At 44.2% G+C, this 12,166-nt stretch overlaps 1 protein-coding gene across 1 annotated transcript in view; it reads right to left on the minus strand.

The window, feature by feature from the left end:
• The window catches only part of CTXN1 (cortexin 1), a 78,726-nt gene extending 66,771 nt beyond the window's left edge, over window positions 1-11,955 (minus strand). The window contains exon 1 of the mRNA XM_075611664.1: window positions 11,740-11,955. The gene's annotated coding sequence lies outside the window, so the exon portion shown is untranslated. The remainder of the gene's footprint in view (window positions 1-11,739) is intronic.
• Window positions 11,956-12,166: the final 211 nt, after the last annotated feature.

Below are 12,166 nucleotides of genomic sequence, written 5' to 3' on the forward strand. Positions count from 1 at the left end.
GGTAAAGGTTAATGCAGCAAAGGAATTGGGGCAGACACAAGAGGATCCTTATATGGGAAACGATCAATTGGGCCTCTGAGGCTTCACAGCAGGTAGGAAGATGAGAAGATTAGGTGGGGTAGGGGCTTGTTATCTGATGGTGTTCTCTGTTTAACGGGCACACAGGAAGGTGATAAATTGCATGAAGAAACTATAATTTCTCCATTTCACAGAACCTGCTGACGTTTCTTGTTTTATAATTGCAGAAAATATTAAGAAGCAAATTGGCTAGCAATCAATTAATGACCTATTGCTATTTAATTAGCGGGACGTACCTCCTTCCTGGAGAGAGATAATACTGGAGTGCCCTCCTAATAACCCTTTCGCTGCTTGAAGCCGGACAGCAATCAACTGGCAACAGAAAGCCTACAGTAAGTCACCCGTAATGTCTTTTTTACACGCTTTCAGTAACAGAGGGGCACAAAGTACATAGATTTGAAAAAGTCTTTATCTAATCTCTTTCTGGGATGATTCTGATTGAAAAAAATATATGTATACAACCTAAATGTAGCAATAGCAGTGGCGTGTTTAAAGGTGCAATCCCACATAGAAAAAAAAACTTTTGTAATTAATTTATCAGTCTAATTGGCTTCCTTAAACTGATCTATCCATACTAAAATCAACTGTGTGATTGCTTTTGTCCCCTCACAAGTGTCAACTCACCATGTTTACAAATTAACTTCAAATTATAGGTGTCAGATTTCTCTACAAAAGTCATCCACACTGTATGTGATGTCAATGCTTTATCATGTCAATGCTTTTATTACATTGTGGTCCTAGGAGGGTCAGACCTCTTAAATATGTCACTGTCCTTAATAGACTTAAAGAGGTTGCTGCATTATTAACTTCATATTAAACCCACATGTCACTATATTAAATGGAGGCAGTCCCACATAGCAAGCAACATACATTTTTTGAACAACTTTTTTCAATATTATCAGCTTCCATAAAAAGATTCAATCCCACTTAAAGTAAAATGATCATTTATTTGCTTCTGGTGCAAAAAACTAATGCGTTTCTATTCTCTTTGGCTGGGTTTAATTCTAATATCTGTTCCTTATATTTCTTCCCCTTCATCTGGCTAACAATAGCACCATATGTATTTTACCCTACACAACAAAATAACGAAATTAGATGAACGATTTGCCTGTGTATACATGCCCTTACATACAGTTTTATCACAAAAGATTAGATACATATCATAAAAACCCTCCTAAGCATTTATGAGCTATGTAGCGTTGATATAAAAAAGTTTATATTAAACATGTCATTATCATTAAGTCACTTTGATCCTACGTGTGACTACCGCTTAACCCATGAAACAGGTCACCATCATTAGGTCACTTTGGTCCTATGTGCGATTAACCCTTTAACCCCTTAAACACGTCCCTATCATTCGGTCCCTTTGGTCCTAATGAATACTGACTATTTAATCTGTATTGCATCTTTGCAGACCTCTATCCTACATACATAAATATATGATTTCTGTGAAATCCGTAGTTCTTTTCTTTAGGTTGCTTTGCTTTTACAATATGTGGTGCCAAAGGAGTGATTGAACCAGAATATAGCCTGTAAAATGAATATTAGGAACCAGCAATGCATTTCCTCACCGAAACAGTACTTGATTTGTAGAACAATTCAATTTTATTTCTTCTTTCAGAAATCTGGTGCTGTGCTACTCACTGAACACTAAATATACTGTGAGGTTGCCTTCTCTATATTGGAGGAGATATGTGTCCCATTCATTGGAATTAAGTTGATCCCTTTTCCAGTTGGTTCACAGCATATTTAACAAAGTTTCAGGATTCAAATCCTCCATAATGTAGAGTCTGTTCTAAATCGTCAGGTTGTCCAGCTAAGGGCCAGAAAGATCCTGAGCACTTTACACGTTGTGCTCTATAATTACACAGGTGTCTGCTGCTGCTGTTGCTGTTGCTGCTGCTGTTGCTTTTAAGTAAATGGACCATTGATCTGAGACACAGAGATATCTTGGCCCTATTCCCATTCCTGCTGCAGAAGTAGATTTGAGCAAACTGAAAAGGTTAGGGGAAGTCCAATTGAGAGAATAAATATATTGGTAAAAAGATGTATATCAACCATTAGATTACATGAAGATACACAAGATAAGGATCAGAAAAAGAGTGAGACAGGGAGACAACATGTCACCAAAGCTTTTCCCAGCAACACATGAAGAATTGTTCAGGACATTTAATTGGGAAGAAAAAGGAATCAAAATTCACAGTGAATACTTGAGTTACATACGATTTGCAAATAACATGGCTATTTTCGCCACAAGTCCAGAAGACCTTCAACAACAAATCAGAGAAGTCGCCGAAGCAAGTAAGACGATGGGCCTTCATATGGACCCAGCAAGACCAAAGTGATGTTCAAAAAATGTGTCAATTCTACAAAGATTGAAATAAATGGAATAGAACTAGAAGAAGTCAAAGACTATGTCTACCGTGGCCAGCAAGTATCAATGGATAGTAACCTTTCAAATAAAATGTATAGGAGAATGAAAATGGGATGGAGCACATTCGGAAGAAACAAGGCAAGGCAAGGAACTTCCACTGTGCCTCAAAGAGAAAGTGTTCGACCAGTGTTTCCTGAGTGTGGAATCGGACATCACAGCTGTCTCGGAGTGACCAATTCTCCGCTGGCGTTTGGCCACCACGTGACCTTTCGCAGGGGATATGGGTAAGGGGTTTTAGGGTAAGGGGTTAAGGTAATTAGGGTATGGGTTAGTATTAGGTGTTAAGATTAGGGTTTTTTAGTGTAAGGGGTAAGGTTAGGGCCTTACCTTGGTGGTGAAGCATCCGGCGGAGAGATCTCTCGGCGGCAAGGTAAATGGCGGCTAAATGCTGGTGGCGATTTTTGGTAGTGACCAAATGTCCTAGACTATCCTGAATGTGCTCACATATGGATGTGAAACTTGGACCCTATATGCAAAGACAGTTTATAAAGCTTCAGACACCTCAAAGATGTATGGAGAAGTATGCAGAGTTTTTCCCGAAGAGACATATCACAAGGATCCACCCTACATAGGACCAAAGAGACTTAATTACAGTAATTGCACCTTTAAAAAAGTATTTTTAAATAATTTTTAAACTTCTATTATGACCTTTTTCAATATACTGTGAAGCCATTTCCCTGTGCCGGAGAAGATTTTAGTTTAATTCATTTCAATAGAGTCGATCTCTTCTCCAGCACAGGAAAGCAACATCAAAGCATGTTGAATAGGGACCTATGTTGCAAGCTTATGTGTTACCAACATTAAATGGGTTCATCCATCTCCTCTGGATGCTATTACACGCATCACTGTTGATATAAAGAACAACCCAAGTGGGAATTAATGTAGGTCCTCTGGAAAATTAATCAGCCAACATGAAAGCTGTGCTTGTTTAATTCGCACGCACAAACACATACACACATATAAGAAATACGTGAGAAGCGCACACAGTGCAGCAAATTTTAATACATGGGTAAAATATGAAAAAGTGACAAATGCCAATTCACAAGAACATACATATATACATACTGTACATACTGTATATGCCAAAACACACAGTTCACAGACATAATTAGGCAGATAGATAGATGATGAATCAATCGAGAGATAGATGATAGATTGATTGATGATAGAAGATAGATACAGATGTAGCAGATGTTTTTGAACCCATTAACGCAATGTGTTTAACAGTAATGCTTTTGAAACAATGCTTTAGAAGATAATGTAACGCGTTATTTTGTGCATCAACGTGGGAATAATGTTTGCTACATCTGTAGACAGAGGTAGGGAAGGGTGGGGTTTAGTATTGTATTGTATGTCTTTATTTATATAGCTGCAAAAGTGTACTCAGCACTTCACAAAGAATACAGTACAGGGAATTTTAAAAATACAATAAGTGCAGCAAAATCAGACAATAGGAAAGGAAATCCCTGCCCCTAAGAGCTTACAATCTAAGAGTGGTTAAAGAGAAGGCCCCTCCTATGAGGAAAGAGGCTTGTTTAAAAGGATAAATTGAGCTAATTGACAATATTTATCTAATGTCTTCTGGTGATCAGACTGTTTGTCAGAACTCAAAGCCAAAGGTAAACTGTACTTTTTGTTTGTTAATTGTTTGCAAATTAATTATGAAGCTATCATCAGTCAAACAGATAAACAGATGTAGCTGATATATTGGAATTCAGTGTCCCTGGAGAATAGCAAAACATTAATATTTAATAGGATACAAATAAGTAAAACAGTTACTTTAAGGAGAATTAAATCTTTCGTATGACTCGATTACACTGATAATGTGTTTAAAATTATTGTCTTCTTTTCCTTTCGAATGCTCTCACTTAAAACCTTTGTCCCTCACTGTCCCTTACCAGAGTTACTCCCTCATACTCAGTATATACCAAATATCCTCACTCCACAGCTTCAAATGTAAACCTAAAAAAGCATGTCAATAACCCGGATTCATGACCACTGCTCCCCACACTCACATAGGCACTTACCCACCATCACGGCTGACCAGCACTGCCAGCTACTGGACTTACCCACCATCAAGGCCAGGCACTGCCATCTATTGCATTTACCCACCATGAAGGTCAGGCACTGTCAGGCACGGCCCCAACTTCAACTACTGTCTCTGTTAGTCTGCCAACATGCCACTTAGACTGTAAGCTCTGAGGGGCGGAGATTCTGTTTCCTATGATGTGCTTGTATGTTTTATACATCTATTGTAATATGATTCCCTGTATTCTATTGTCTATTAGTAAAGCGCTGTGTATATTTTTGCCGCTATTAAAATAAAAATATACATTCATGCACATGCTGTGTAGAGATCTTCCCCGAGCTGGAGCCCCATTATAATATAGGAAATTATATTACATTACAGCTATAAGGAGTGGTTGAAATATAATAATAATAATAATAGGTCCAGAGTATCCCTTTGCTTATGTTTACGGCCCTGCAGATCACTACTCTTTTATTTCTAAAATGTCACTTCTTTTTAAAGAGAAGAGGAATCTTCTTTTCAAAATCTTTTAAAGGGGACTGACGCCTTTTTTGTGTGTGTCTGTAAGAGTATCAGTAAAATGTGTTAAGCCTTTTTAAACCATTTTTTTGTTAACCATTCTTTGTAAACGTGATGAGCTGAGACTTGGGAAGGGTGATCTCCTCAAGCTGCTTCATTTTGTCTGATATCACTGTGTGTTCAACACGAGTTTGCACAGGCAAAGCCCCCTTCTCTGCCCCTCCCATATTTGTATTGGCTTTTTGATAAAGGACAGAGCAGGATAACGGTAAAGAAACATTTCACAAACACTGCCCCATTCAGAGGCCCTGAAGGAATATGATTCCTAATAGATTTCTCCAAGAATGAAAGACGCGAAAACTTTGCTTTTACCATTGCTACATTTGTTAAAGGAAACCAATTAGATTATTACATTCTTGACAAAAACTTTTTTTTAGTCATCTATGGGAGATTGTGAAGAGGTTTCCCACAATGTTTAACAGGTTTACAATATGTTAGAATTAGTACAATACCCACCCACTGGTTATAAATCTAACAACAAATAAATACACATTAAGAGTAAAAATAATGCGTCAGACAATTATGCATCACACGATCTTTTGTTCTTCTCAACATTACTTGTGTTGCAAAACATTACAATGATTATGCTGGTGAATTACAGTGGCGGCCGCCTTTAGTCTCCTGCGGCCGCCACCGCGGGATTTTTAAAATCCCGGGCAGAAGCAGGCTTTTTTTCTTAACAAACGCGGGCTTTTTTTCTTGGTTTCGGCGCCGCAGGCACTTTCAATGTGCAGCGCCATTAGCGCTGAACAGGAGATGCGGCTGTCGCAGAACAGGAGATGCGGCTGTCGCTGAACAGGAGATGCGGCTGGCGCTGAACAGGAGATGCGGCTGGCGCTGAACAGGAGATGCGGCTGGCGCTGAACAGGAGATGCGGCTGTCGCTGAACAGGTGATGCGGCTGTCGCTGAACAGGAGATGCAGCTGTCGCTGAACAGGAGATGCGGCTGTCGCTGAACAGGAGATGCGGTTGGCGCTGAACAGGAGATGCGGCTGTCGCTGAACAGGAGATGCGGCTGTCGCTGAACAGGAGATGCGGTTGGCGCTGAACAGGAGATGCGGCTGTCGCTGAACAGGAGATGCGGTTGGCGCTGAACAGGAGATGCGGCTGTCGCTGAACAGGAGATGCGGCTGTCGCTGAACAGGAGATGCGGTTGGCGCTGAACAGGAGATGCGGCTGGCGCTGAACAGGAGATGTGGCTGGCGCTGAACAGGAGATGCGGTTGGCGCTGAACAGGAGATGTGGCTGGCGCTGAACAGGAGATGCGGTTGGCGCTGAACAGGAGATGCGGTTGGCGCTGAACAGGAGATGCGGCTGTCGCTGAACAGGAGATGCGGCTGGCGCTGAACAGGAGATGCGGCTGTCGCTGAACAGGTGATGCGGCTGTCGCTGAACAGGTGATGCGGTTGGCGCTGAACAGGAGATGCGGCTGGCGCTGAACAGGAGATGCGGCTGTAGCTGAACAGGTGATGCGGCTGTCGCTGAACAGGAGATGCGGTTGGAGCTGAACAGGAGATGCGGTTGGCGCTGAACAGGAGATGCGGCTGGCGTTGAACAGGAGATGCGGCTGGCGCTGAACAGGAGATGCGGCTGGCGCTGAACAGGAGATGCGGCTGGCGCTGAACAGGAGATGCGGCTGGCGCTGAACAGGAGATGCGGCTGGCGCTGAACAGGAGATGCGGCTGGCGCTGAACAGGAGATGCGGTTGGCGCTGAACAGGAGATGCGGTTGGCGCTGAACAGGAGATGCGGCTGTCGCTGAACAGGAGATGTGGCTGGCGCTGAACAGGAGATGCGGTTGGCGCTGAACAGGAGATGCGGCTGGCGCTGAACAGGAGATGCGGCTGTCGCTGAACAGGAGATGCGGCTGGCGCTGAACAGGAGATGCGGCTGTCGCTGAACAGGAGATGCGGCTGGCGCTGAACAGGAGATGCGGCTGTCGCTGAACAGGAGATGCGGCTGGCGCTGAACAGGAGATGCGGTTGGCACTGAACAGGAGATGCGGCTGTCGCTGAACAGGTGATGCGGCTGTCGCTGAACAGGTGATGCGGCTGTCGCTGAACAGGAGATGCGGTTGGCGCTGAACAGGAGATGCGGTTGGCGCTGAACAGGAGATGCGGCTGTCGCTGAACAGGTGATGCGGCTGTCGCTGAACAGGTGATGCGGTTGGCGCTGAACAGGAGATGCGGCTGGCGCTGAACAGGAGATGCGGCTGGCACTGAACAGGAGATGCGGTTGGCGCTGAACAGGAGATGCGGCTGTCGCTGAACAGGAGATGTGGCTGGCGCTGAACAGGAGATGCGGTTGGCGCTGAACAGGAGATGCGGCTGGCGCTGAACAGGAGATGCGGCTGTCGCTGAACAGGAGATGCGGCTGGCGCTGAACAGGAGATGCGGCTGTCGCTGAACAGGAGATGCGGCTGGCGCTGAACAGGAGATGCGGTTGGCACTGAACAGGAGATGCGGCTGTCGCTGAACAGGTGATGCGGCTGTCGCTGAACAGGTGATGCGGCTGTCGCTGAACAGGAGATGCGGTTGGCGCTGAACAGGAGATGCGGCTGGCGCTGAACAGGAGATGCGGCTGGCACTGAACAGGAGATGCGGTTGGCGCTGAACAGGAGATGCGGCTGTCGCTGAACAGGAGATGTGGCTGGCGCTGAACAGGAGATGCGGTTGGCGCTGAACAGGAGATGCGGCTGGCGCTGAACAGGAGATGCGGCTGTCGCTGAACAGGAGATGCGGCTGTCGCTGAACAGGAGATGCGGCTGGCGCTGAACAGGAGATGCGGCTGTCGCTGAACAGGAGATGCGGCTGGCGCTGAACAGGAGATGCGGTTGGCGCTGAACAGGAGATGCGGCTGTCGCTGAACAGGTGATGCGGCTGTCGCTGAACAGGTGATGCGGCTGTCGCTGAACAGGAGATGCGGTTGGCGCTGAACAGGAGATGCGGTTGGCGCTGAACAGGAGATGCGGCTGTCGCTGAACAGGTGATGCGGCTGTCGCTGAACAGGTGATGCGGTTGGCGCTGAACAGGAGATGCGGCTGGCGCTGAACAGGAGATGCGGCTGTCGCTGAACAGGTGATGCGGCTGTCGCTGAACAGGAGATGCGGTTGGCGCTGAACAGGAGATGCGGCTGTCGCTGAACAGGAGATGCGGTTGGCGCTGAACAGGAGATGCGGCTGTCGCTGAACAGGAGATGCGGCTGTCGCTGAACAGGAGATGCGGTTGGCGCTGAACAGGAGATGCGGCTGTCGCTGAACAGGAGATGCGGTTGGCGCTGAACAGGAGATGCGGCTGTCGCTGAACAGGAGATGCGGCTGTCGCTGAACAGGAGATGCGGTTGGCGCTGAACAGGAGATGCGGCTGGCGCTGAACAGGAGATGTGGCTGGCGCTGAACAGGAGATGCGGTTGGCGCTGAACAGGAGATGTGGCTGGCGCTGAACAGGAGATGCGGTTGGCGCTGAACAGGAGATGCGGTTGGCGCTGAACAGGAGATGCGGCTGTCGCTGAACAGGAGATGCGGCTGGCGCTGAACAGGAAATGCGGCTGTCGCTGAACAGGTGATGCGGCTGTCGCTGAACAGGTGATGCGGTTGGCGCTGAACAGGAGATGCGGCTGGCGCTGAACAGGAGATGCGGCTGTAGCTGAACAGGTGATGCGGCTGTCGCTGAACAGGAGATGCGGTTGGAGCTGAACAGGAGATGCGGTTGGCGCTGAACAGGAGATGCGGCTGGCGTTGAACAGGAGATGCGGCTGGCGCTGAACAGGAGATGCGGCTGGCGCTGAACAGGAGATGCGGCTGGCGCTGAACAGGAGATGCGGCTGGCGCTGAACAGGAGATGCGGCTGGCGCTGAACAGGAGATGCGGCTGGCGCTGAACAGGAGATGCGGTTGGCGCTGAACAGGAGATGCGGTTGGCGCTGAACAGGAGATGCGGCTGGCGCTGAACAGGAGATGCGGCTGGCGCTGAACAGGAGATGCGGCTGGCGCTGAACAGGAGATGCGGCTGGCGCTGAAAAGGAGATGCGGCTGGCGCGCGGCCAAGTTTGGCTGAAAAAGCCAACATCCCCGTATTAATACGGTGATGTTGGAGGTTTAAGAGGGCCATGACAGTATAGCCGAGAAATAAATTAAACGGCAGCGGGGGTGATGTATTGTGGCAGATATGGAGCGTCATTTCCACTGTCATTTTTATCTTGAGTTGCTTTGTGTCAGTGTATCAAGGTCTTTCTTTTTCACTGTGCGCGTCGGTGTGTTATTTAGGGGAGTATCAATAGGAAGAGTTACAGGGACAGTTATATGGAACAATAGGGGGCATTACTAGGAGTTGTAGGGAACGGTTATATGGAGCAATACGAGGAGTTATAGGGAGCGGTTATATGGAGTAATGGAAAGCAGTTACAAGGAGCAGATATATAATAATAATAATATAATAATAATAATATCATCTTTATTTTCTCCCAATGGGACTCTAAGTACTTCCTAATTACAGTATAGTGAGCAGCATGCAGCACATAGGAAGGTTACAGACACGGTCCCTTCCCAGATTAGTTTTCAATCTATATGTTTTGGTGTCTGAGACAGAGGGAGATAAAGTGACTTGCCCAAGGTCACAAGGCGCTGATACCAGGAATTGAGCCAGGTTCCCCGCTTCAAACTCGGTGTTCTTGTTATCAGCATCAGTATCTTTACTCACTGAGCCACTCCTACTCCCATATAGAATAATGTGAGGAGTTAGGGAGTTACAGAACACACAGAATTATAATTAGATGTATCAAACAATGAATCTCTGTGCGTCATATTTGTAACTCTTGTATTTGCCAGGTCTGAGCTTGCATAAACTTTTCTGGTTAACAATCTGCGTCACACGTAGAAAATGCTTTGTTAAATCTGAGGCCAACACAATCAGAAAATGATCAATGCATTAAAACTAACCTCCATTCTCACTATCTGTACGTTAGTACTTTCTCCCATTATCTTTTTTCTAGAGCTAATTTCTCTGTTGCTGGGCACATGAATACCGTTTCACAGCAAACAGCCTTTGAAATTCCCCGTCTTCCTGTTGTTAGGACAGTTCCCTTCCAGTGCAGTATAAAACAGGCTTTCAAAACAGTTGCAAGTCATTGTGAAAAAAGAACAATGCAGCTTTTGTCATCTGGAAACACAACCTTTTCAAAGACTCTAAAATATCAGGGGACGTTTTTCATTTTGATTAGAAGTTGCAGTCTCTGCAGGGGGCATTTTTGGAAATCAGTTTACATTCAAAAATCGATGTATACTTTTTTTTTCCATTTTCACTTATCCCTGAAAATCTTAAGACCTAAAAGTGCACGTCTACTGAAAAGTTCTCCAGTAACACACATTAAATCAGTTATGCTCATAACAATTGTAATAATACTATACATACTCACACACATATACAGTACATTATATCAATAAGTAAAAAAATACATTATATATATATATATATATATACACCCACATTTATATAAAGCCACACCCTATAACTTTCTATTGCTCCATATAACCTGTCCTTATAACTCCTCCTATAGCTCCATATAACCGCTGCATATAACTTCTCTTATTGCTCCACATAACTGTTCTCAGTCCCTGTAACACCTCCTATTGCTCTATATAACTGCTCCATATACAGTAGCTCCTCTTATACCTTGATCACAACCCCCCATCATTTAAACTAAAATAATTCTTGACAATCCTTTATCTACTGTCCCAAAATATTTTAGGAATAAAAAAACACATGTACACAAATCCAATCTTTAGCAGTGATAAGATCAGACTACTGTATATTCAATTCTGTAATACCTAATTAAGACACCATATACAATGTTAAATTTTAATACTGTAGGAGTCAACAATTTATGCTTAAGTACAAAAATATGGATTTGGAAAGATACTGTTATTACATCCTTAGCCTCTTCCTTGCCACCTCTTGCATGAAAAGGGTTAAAAAGGTGTCCTTTTATCTTTAAAGATAAACGTCAACATAATAAAGTGCATTTAAAAAGGTCCTATCAATTTGCCATAAAATTTAATAGGTAGATAGGACACAATTGTTACATTGTGTTCAGTTTTATGTGCAAACATTTATTTTTGAGAAAACGTTTTTTTTTTCTCTTGAAGATGTCTGAACCTTTCAAGAATTCAACATTGCAAAAGCTGATTCAAAAGGACTTTTAGTATTTCCCATATACTGAAATGTAAATGGGACGCAGGGCAACAAAATGGGTGTGGTATATTTAGTTTAAAGTCCAAAATATGGATTTGGGGATATCTTTTTTGTTTTGTTATGCAAAGTACATGCCCAGTTACCATCTTAAAGGGCATTTTAGTATTTTTGCATACAAGTTAATAAAGAGATGGGGCATAATCACTCGGGGAAAAACATGTACTTTCTTAAAAATATCAAACGTCTCAATTACCCGACTGTGTAAAACTTCAGTATTAAAACACAACCCTAATACAACAGGTCTGTTGTAACCCTATATTTTTCAAATGGAGGAAAGGTTTAAGGGTTAATGCCTTTGGGCTGTGTTTGGTAAAACATACCCCACACATCCTTAATTCCATATCCCAAAGGGCACACAGGCAGAGTCACTTACCTTCAGAACGCTAACCTCATCGGTAGGTGCATTAGGGCAAAATCAGTTAACAAGACGATGTCCTAAATCCACAACTTATTCAGTACCAGGGTAGGGCTGGACAGCTCCCTATGAAAAAGATCACCACAGAGCAGATTCCCTTGGCCAGTCATCTGTTACACCGTGAGATTTCCTTCTCTCAGCCCTTTAAAGATACATACACTTTCACCCTCTCCATTCCTCCTCCTTCCTTCTCCCCTCCCTTATTTCTGTCTGCAATAGAAGGAGAGGACACGCAGGCAGCTTTTTTATTTTTTATTATAACACAATGCCTCCTTCTGTGTAATCAAGGCTACCTTTAAAAGTGTAATTCAGTAGGAGGATGAAAAAACAACCTTTTGTAAAGGATTTAGCAGTCTAATTTTACACAAATCTAACTGTACTAAAA

This window comes from Ascaphus truei, chromosome 8 (assembly GCF_040206685.1).
Source record: "Ascaphus truei isolate aAscTru1 chromosome 8, aAscTru1.hap1, whole genome shotgun sequence".
Classification (NCBI taxonomy): domain Eukaryota; kingdom Metazoa; phylum Chordata; class Amphibia; order Anura; family Ascaphidae; genus Ascaphus; species Ascaphus truei.